Source organism: Gopherus flavomarginatus, chromosome 7 (genome assembly GCF_025201925.1).
Source record: "Gopherus flavomarginatus isolate rGopFla2 chromosome 7, rGopFla2.mat.asm, whole genome shotgun sequence".
Classification (NCBI taxonomy): Eukaryota; Metazoa; Chordata; order Testudines; family Testudinidae; genus Gopherus; species Gopherus flavomarginatus.
Window position 1 is genome coordinate 46524998 of NC_066623.1, and position 8428 is coordinate 46533425.

Genomic DNA, 8428 nt, shown 5'->3' on the forward strand with positions numbered 1-8428 from the left:
GTGGAGCTGCCGCAGTCATGCCTGCGGACGGTCGGCTCCTCACATGGCTCCTGTGGAACTGCCACAGTGGTGCCTGCAGAGGGTCCGGCGCTCCGCGACTCCGGTGGAGTTGCCACAGTTGTGCCTGCGAGAGCTCCACCAGAGCCACGGAGCACCGGACCCTCCGCAGGCATGAAAGTGGCAGCTCCAGGGGAGCCGCGGGACCAGCGCGAGGGGCAGCGAAATTGCCGTCCGCCTAGGGCGCTCAAACTCCTAGTGCCAGTCCTGCTCCCAGACGGTCCATGCTGGAGCTCTTTTTGGATTTGGGACTGCATCACCACCTGTGCTGATCAGAGCTCCACGCTGGGCAAACAGGATATGAAATTCAAAAGTTCACGGGGCTTTTCCTGTCTACCTGGCCAGTGCATCCGAGTTCAGATTGCTGTCCAGAGCAGTGCACTGTGGGATACCGCCCGGAGGCCAATACTGTCGAATTGCGGCCACACTAACCCTAATCCAACATGGCAATACAGATTTCCGTGCTACTCCCCTCGTCGGGGAGGAGTACAGATATCGGTATTAAGAGCCCTTTATATTGATATAAAGGGCTTCATTGTGTGGATGGGTGCAGGGTTAACTCGGTTTAACGCTGCTAAATTTGGTTTAAATGCATAGTGTAGACCAGGCCTAAGAAAGCAGCTGCTTGACCTGCAAACAACGACAAAGTAAAACCTGTAAGAGCAGCCTTTCAACTCAGAGGTCTAATAATAAGATGTTACTAATAACTGACAAAAGAGTTACAAACGACTCAAAACCATACTCAGTACAAACCAAACGGGAACACAGACAACATCACCATGATATTCTCCTCATAGGGAGGTCCACCGCTCCTGGGGGTTCAGTGCCACAATAACAGGGTGATGTGTGCAATGGATGGAGGAAGCTGCTATTCCATCTCCCTAGTCCAAAAATCAGTTTAATAGCTAGTCCTGAGATACAGGAAGAATCAGTTATTAAAGTGAACAGAACTAATTTAACATTTTGATTCCAGCCAATGTTAAAATGATCTAACACACAGGTTAATAAAAACATTTCTAGTCCTCTGCATAGAATGCTTACATGATGCAAAAATAGCAAGTTTGCTTTAAAAAGTCACAAAAGACACATAATCCAGAAACTGACACTTGGTGAAATGTAAGTCTAGAACACACAACCGATTTTGGGATTGTGCCCTACTTCTTAACAGTCTGCCCTGAGATTGCCACTCGCAGTCACAAGCTACTCCAGCTGGCTCGGGCCCTCTCATGGGTCAGTAACTGGTTAGCAGCTTGGAAAGAAAGAGTAAGACTAAATAGTCAGTTTTTGCAGTGGAAAGGGGTAAATAAAAGGCTTCCAAAGTATGAGACGAGACTACAGACATTAGTGCTGGTCAGTTTAGACAAGACTGTACAGCACCAGTTCTCAACCAGGTGTCTGCCAAAAGAAACCAGGCTTGACCCACCTCCTCAAGCCACCAAGCCTGCCTGCCTGCCTGCCTTGAAGCGGGGGGGGCGGGAAGGGCACAACGAAAAATTGAAGCATCAATGCAGAAGGGAGAACTCTTCCTCTGCCATTATCAGTAAGAGTTGCCTCACAGTCACTGACTCCCTGAACAGGAATAGCAAAAGTCCAACCACAATTCTACTTTCTTTCCACTACAAGAGATAATAGGTGGGAGCTGCTCTCTTGAGACTGTCCTGCTGCTGCCCAGGTGCATGGCAGACAGAGCTGGGCCAGCAAGCTGAGGGTTTTAATTGCTTGAAGGCCCAGAGAGAAAAAGAGACAAGCACTCGTGTATCAGAGAACGGCTTTGATCCCTGGGTTATGGGCCCAGCATGCTTCCACTGCACCACTCTGCTGGCTCTTTACTCCCCCTGCCACCCAGCCACCACTATCTGGATTAGTGCCTTACGAGCTCTTGCGCTGGCAGGCAGATGTGCAGCCTGCTAGGCAGCTGCCCTGGACACAGGATTTTACAGCTTATACAGGGTAAAAGGGATCTATTTGGGGTTTGGACCCCATTGGGAGCTGGGTAGCTGAGTGCCAGAGATGGGAGCACTTCTTAAACTCTTTTCAGTTAAGCCTTCAGCTTGTGGGGGACCACGTTCAGCCTTGGATCCGTGTCTGCAGCAGGCAAGTGCCTCTGGCTCAGTTGGCCTCCACCCTGCCCCCGCTGTATTAGCAGACTAAAACCCAGAGCAAACGCACACGCCTTGCAAAGGAACAGGAGCCGGGATCTCGAACAAATGTCAACATTTTATTAAGATGACGTTCAAAGAAGAAAAAGGTGTACGGTACAGCATTTAGGCGTAGAAGTTTCTGGTGATCAGGGAACAACGCATAGATTACCCAGGGGGTGCGAAGTTCGGTTGAAGATCAGGTGGCGTAAGAAATATGTAATCTGCAATAGCCCCGACTGGGGGTAAAAGGTTAACGTACAGACACAGAGTTAGGAGGGTATGTTGTCCATGTGAGGGCTACGTTCAGGTGTGGAGTATAACGAGCGGATATGACGATGAGGATGGATTGACCCGCGTTTGGTGAGTTTTAAAGTTCAATGTTCTTTAATCTTTGCCACAATCTAGTTTAAGCAGGGTCAGTTTGAACTCTACCCTGCCATCTGTTGGTGATCTGTTGTAAAGATATTTTGTTGCTGATGTCATTTGCATGGTTACACCCACCCCAGATTGCATGAGGGGAGTGCTTGTCCAAATGGTCATTTCAGCTGCTGTGGGATCCCCAGTCTCTTTGTTATTGGGGCAGGAGTAATCAAGTGTATTTTCCTGTTTATTTTGGATCAAGGGCAGAGTAACTGTACCTGGCATTTGAGGCCTGAGAGCTTGACCCTCGTCTGAAAAGGACTCACCATTAAGGGGTATGGGTTCCAAACACCAAAAGCATGTGGGAAATTGGAATGGATGTTTTTTTCCTTCCATGTGGTGGTTGATTTTGGGTTGGTGTTTAAAGACAGAGGTATTTTTGAGTATCCTAGTATAATTCTTCTGCTCCTCTGAGTTGACAGCAACAAGGGCAGGGTTCAGTATCCAGGGGTTCTGTTTCAGGAACACAATGCATAACTGGCTTAAGCCCCCACTCAGTGATGTGGGCCACTTACATACCACACCCCCCTGGGTGCCTCTAAGAGGCAATACTTCCCCTCTTGCAAGCACAGAGTCTGAGTGTAGCAAAATCTTTTTAATAAAGGAAAGAATCAATGGAGCATCTCATTGGAGAAACACCACAAACAGGGTTATAACACAAACCATAAACAAAAAAAAAACCACCTCCAAGTACATTTGGCAATGTTCTTTTCCCCTTAGGGTATTAAGTCAAGTCCAATCACCCCAAGGTCCAACAACCCAAAAGTCTTAAGTCCAATCACCCCAAGGTCCAACAACCCAAAAGTTTCTGGTCAGTGCCACCCCAGAATTCTAGAGTTTATCTGCAGAGTTTTACACCCCCCCCCCCCAGCCTGGGTGGAAATTTGCAGGGGGAGTCCACACAGGGTGTTAAGGTGCACCTTACATGGGCCAGGGCCACCTGCTCCACTTCTTCGTGGAGTTCTGCTGCAGCCTTCACCACAACCAGCTCCACCACACCAGCTGTGCTACTCCTCCAGCCACCCCTGCAAACTGCTCCACTCACTGTTCCATGGACTGCTTGAACACACTGCAACTGCTCTGCCAACCACTTAACAATAGACCTTCTGGCTCCCCCACTTGTTCAGCTCTTAGTAGGGGAGCCCTGGTGTTGGTGCACTACTGGCTCAACATGAATTCAGCTCAGCAGTCTTGAGATGGATTCCTAATAAAATCAAAATTAGTTCTGCTCTTAACAGTGGAGAGAGAAGAATATGCAATTGGTGGGCCGGGGCCGGGGCCATGCCCCCCCTCTTTGCAAGGTTTTGGAACCCATGTCCCATGTTTAGCAAGTACCACGCAACTGAGGTTGTCATCTCTGTCACAAAGCAGTCCCACAGCTCCCCATTCACACAATCAGGGTGACAAACTTTTTTTTTCTCCTGCCTCAATAACAAAGAAATTTGGGATCCCAGAGCTGTTAAAATAACCATCCCAGTCTGCTGTGGGCTTATGCTAAGTGGGGGGTGGATGCCAATGCAAATCTTTCCACACTCCTTGAAATTCTTGGAATTCTTTCCACATTCCCTACCATTAACCACCACATGTCAGGGTAGCGCTCATCCTGACTCTGCTTACATCCTCCCCCCAGCCGAAAATTTGTCGTCCCAACAAATCACATTCCCTAGTATACCAACTCACTAGTCCCCTCCAAAGGGCCTTAGATAGACCAATTTAGCTTCCACAAACCTGTGTGCTAGATGTATTGGCTCCTCACTAGTCACCCCAGGTGCATCATAAGTTAATCGTTTCACTGGTCTTATTACTCTGTCTCGCCTATTGAGAGTCTCTGTTGCTGTGGTAGGGGGGGACATCCTCTTGAGTGACAGATGGGGAGGCTTCCTGTGAGTTCCCTTCGGATACTGGCATAGGCCTCTGCATTTCTAACAGTGGAGGGTCGAAGGTGCTCAGGACTTCCTCCATCTGTATGTTGCCACTGTCCAATAACCTGTGTATGTCATCACACGGGGGGGGGGGGTTCCATCAGTGCCTCAGGAGTGTCAGGAATGGGCCTAAATACTTCTGCCATAGGGTTTAGGGCGGAAGAGGAGGTACTCTCTTTTGATTCAGATGATTGAGACTGGAATCTTGTCTTCATCCCAGGATACACCATGGTTGTGTCTTCCTCCTCGGACTCACTGTCAGATGTGCTGAGTAGGGGTAAATTAGCTGCAAAAGGCTGGCTGTCCACGTTGGAGGGAGGCTTCGGTACAGTACCTTTGTTCTGCCCAGTTGCGGCCCATCTCATAAGGGCTGCCTACCAATTCCCCCACAGGAAGCAAAAGGTTTCTATGCACGGTTTTGGTCTGCCCTGGACCCTCTTCAGATTTGACTTTGTAGACCGGCAGGTCTCCTAGCTTTTCCATCACCAAGTAAGATATTGCCTTGCATCTGTCAGCTATTTTGTGTTTGCCAGCAATACCCAAATTTCACAGCAGGACTCTGTCCCCTGGCTGGAGCTCTTGCAGACGCACCCTAGCATCATATTGACGTTTGTTGCGGTCTGCGTTCTTCCGAGCTGCAGTCGTAGCTAAGTGATAAGCATCCCGCAGCTTTTCTCGTAGTTGGGATACATATTGCTGATGGGTTTCATAGCTATTGCCATCCTCTGATACACCAAAGCACAGATCTATGGGTAATCTTGGTTCTCGCCCAAACATCAAGAGATATGGGGTGGAAGAACCGCAGCTGGGCCTCGCCTCTCCCTTTTTGCAAGTAGCTCTCACTCCATCCGTGGCTATCACAGCAAGTCCTGGTGCCTGTGGATGCCTGGACAATGCATCTGCATCTACATTGCTTCTCCCTGACCAGTATTGAATGCTGAAGTCATAGCTAGCCAAAGTGGCACCCATCTTTGCCCTGTAGCATCCTGTTTAGCACTTGTTAACACATAAGTCAGTGGGTTGTTGTCTGTCCACACCTGGAACTGAGCCCCATACAAATAGTCTCCAAATTTCTCAGTGATGGCCCATTTCAAGGCCAAGAACTCCAGCTTGTGGGTGGGATAGCGGGTTTCACTATCAGACAGTCCTCGGCTGGCAAAGGCCACAGGTTTACGCTTGCCTTCCACCTCCTGGTACAGTATTGCCCCCAGACTCTCCAAACTGGCATCAGTATGCAGGATAAATGGCTTGCTTGGGTCAGCAAAGACTAGGACTGGGGCATGAGTTAGGCAAGTAATGATTTCTCAAAAAGCCCTTTCACATTTCTCATCCCACCGTGGCCCAAAGGATTCGAAGGGGCCATAGTGTCTCTGCATGGAAGGCCCTTTATTCTTGGTCTTAGATTTGTTCTTGCTGGACTGATATCCCCTGGTAAGATCATTGAGGGGTTTTACAATTGTAGCATAGTTTTTCACAAATCTGCGGTAGTAGCCACTAAACCCAAGGAAGGTCTTGAGTTCTCTGTAGTTGCTTGGACGTGGCCATGTAGTGAGTGCTTCTATTTTATCAGGATCAGTACTCACACGCTCTTGGGACATAATGTGACCCACATACTTCACCAAGGTCCTGCAGAACTGGCATTTGTCATTTGAAAGCTTCAAACCATAATCCTCCAACCTATCAAGCACTTTAAGAAGTCTTTCTTCATGCTCCTCCAAAGTTCTTCCAAACACAATCAGGTCATCCAAATAAACTAACACTTGCAGTAAATTCCTGTCTCCCACAACTTTCTCCATAAGACGTTGAAATGTGGCAGGTGCTCCAGAAATCCCTTGGGGCATGCGTTCAAACTGATAAAACCCTAATGGGCAGACGACGGCTGTCTTCTCCTTATCTTCTTCACCCAGGGGGATCTGGTAGTATCCACTCCAAAGATCCAACACAGAGAACCACTGGCTTCCCAGCAAACAGTCTAAGGCATCTTGGACTCGGGGCATTGTGTACTGGTCAATCACAGTACGGCGGTTTAGGGTGCGGTAGTCAATATACATCCGAATTTTCCCATTCTTTTTATGGACCACCACAATGGGTGAGGTGTATGAGCTGTGGGACTCTGTAATGATGCCATTTGCAGCCAGCTCTTGAAGACGTTGTCGCACATCTTCCATCTTGGAGAGAGCAAGCCTCCTAGATCTCTCTCTGAAAGGTCGAGAGTCATGTAGTCTGATGTTGTGCTCTACTCCTTTTGCACATCCCACATCCCACTCATGAAATGAGAACACCTTGGATCTTTCACAAAGTTTCCTCCTCAGGCGATCTTTCCACTCTTCTGACAATGGTGAATCTCCAAAGTCAAACCTTGCTGGGTCTATTGTCAGCACTTGAGTCTCACACTGGGGTTTTACAATTGATTCAGGCTTGAAGAGGTCTGCTATCTTTTGTCCTTGCCTCATAACAACATCTCTACTTGTTTCATTAGCAATCAGTATAGTCACCTTTTCCTGGGCTTCAGCAGGTAGGGTTATGACCCCACTGGGGACCAGCACTCCTTCCGGGAACTCTCCTTCAACCGGCTGTTCTATCATTGCTAATGCCCCTTTACTGCCTTTCAGCCTGGTACTCATGACAAGTACCTCTTGCTCCGTCCTTGCAGGCACTACTAAGGGGGTTGTACCCATGTACTTCAGTGCCCCAACTGGTAGCTCAGATGTCTCCTTTTTAGCACTCTCAATCTTCCTATAGGCTTCAGCACAAAGCGTATGGATCATCAGGGTACTCAGGTACTGGGCCCCAGCCCGTTGTCTGCAGTAATCCGCGAGCACCTTGAAGAGACTGGAATTGATCCCTATCAGCACAGACACATCAGAGGTCCCTTTCAGGTCAGGGCATATTAAGGCAGCTGTGTTTACCTCTTGCTTTACCCCAGCAACCTCCTCTGGGAATTCCAGGTGCACTATGACATACCCTTGATAGGGGTATTCATCCATGCTGAGGCCACACAGACCAAGGCCAGTGGCTGTATAGGCAGGTGCCTAAGCAGCTGTTGGTAGAATGACTGAAATATAATAGTCACTTGAGATCCAGTATCAAGCACGGCTTTACATTCCGCCCCTTCAATCCTCACCATAACCTCTGCTCCAGGCCCTATCAGTCCTGCAGGGATCCCAGCTGGATGGTCTCTTCTGGGGGAATCTTCAAATCGTGTAGGCCTAGGTGATCTCCATCCCCAGACCTTCTGGCAGCTACTGGATCTCTCCCAACTGATCCTCAGCTTTTCATACACTAAGGAGGGGTTCTCTTCCTTATGGCAGTTAGCAGCACTGTGCCCATCCTGACCACACCCGTAGCAAAAGAATTGTCCTTTCCCCCTTCGCTGAGGTGGGACGGTGGCTCTAGATATTGACTTCTCCCTCATCACAGTCTGAGGCTCCTTATTCCTGGAAATCTTAGCTCGGTCAATGATGCTTTGCAGCTCAGCTATCCGTTCAATCTGGACCTGCATTTGTTGGGCAAGTTCCTCTGTGGTGCTCACCATCAGTACACTGGCCATTGGCAGTGGTGTTGTGCTGGCTGGTTCCAATGTTTGGGCTTCCCAACACTCGCTGGCGGCCTGCCTTTCTTCCTCTTCCCTGCCTCCTTTATCAGCTGAGAGTAACTTGGGGGATGTTCCTGCCGTTCTCTTAGTCGGAGATGAAGTAGGATTGGGTTCTGATACTGAGTCCCTCTTACAACCTGAGCCAGTCTGGTCTGATCCATCTGCTCAGCAGTCACTGCTCCCTTCATAACAGCTCTCTGAAGCAGTCTCTCCAGCCTCTGTATATAGGCTGAAATTTTCTCACCCCTTTGCTGTCGGGAATGAAGGAATTTACAGTAACTATCCTCAGTACC

At 48.8% G+C, this 8428-nt stretch overlaps 1 non-coding gene across 1 annotated transcript; it reads right to left on the minus strand.

Annotated features, from left to right (window-relative positions):
* Positions 1-853: 853 nt before the first annotated feature.
* Positions 854-1046, minus strand: LOC127056090 (U2 spliceosomal RNA). Its single transcript, XR_007775733.1, has one exon. It is a non-coding gene; the product is annotated as a U2 spliceosomal RNA (small nuclear RNA).
* Positions 1047-8428: the final 7382 nt, after the last annotated feature.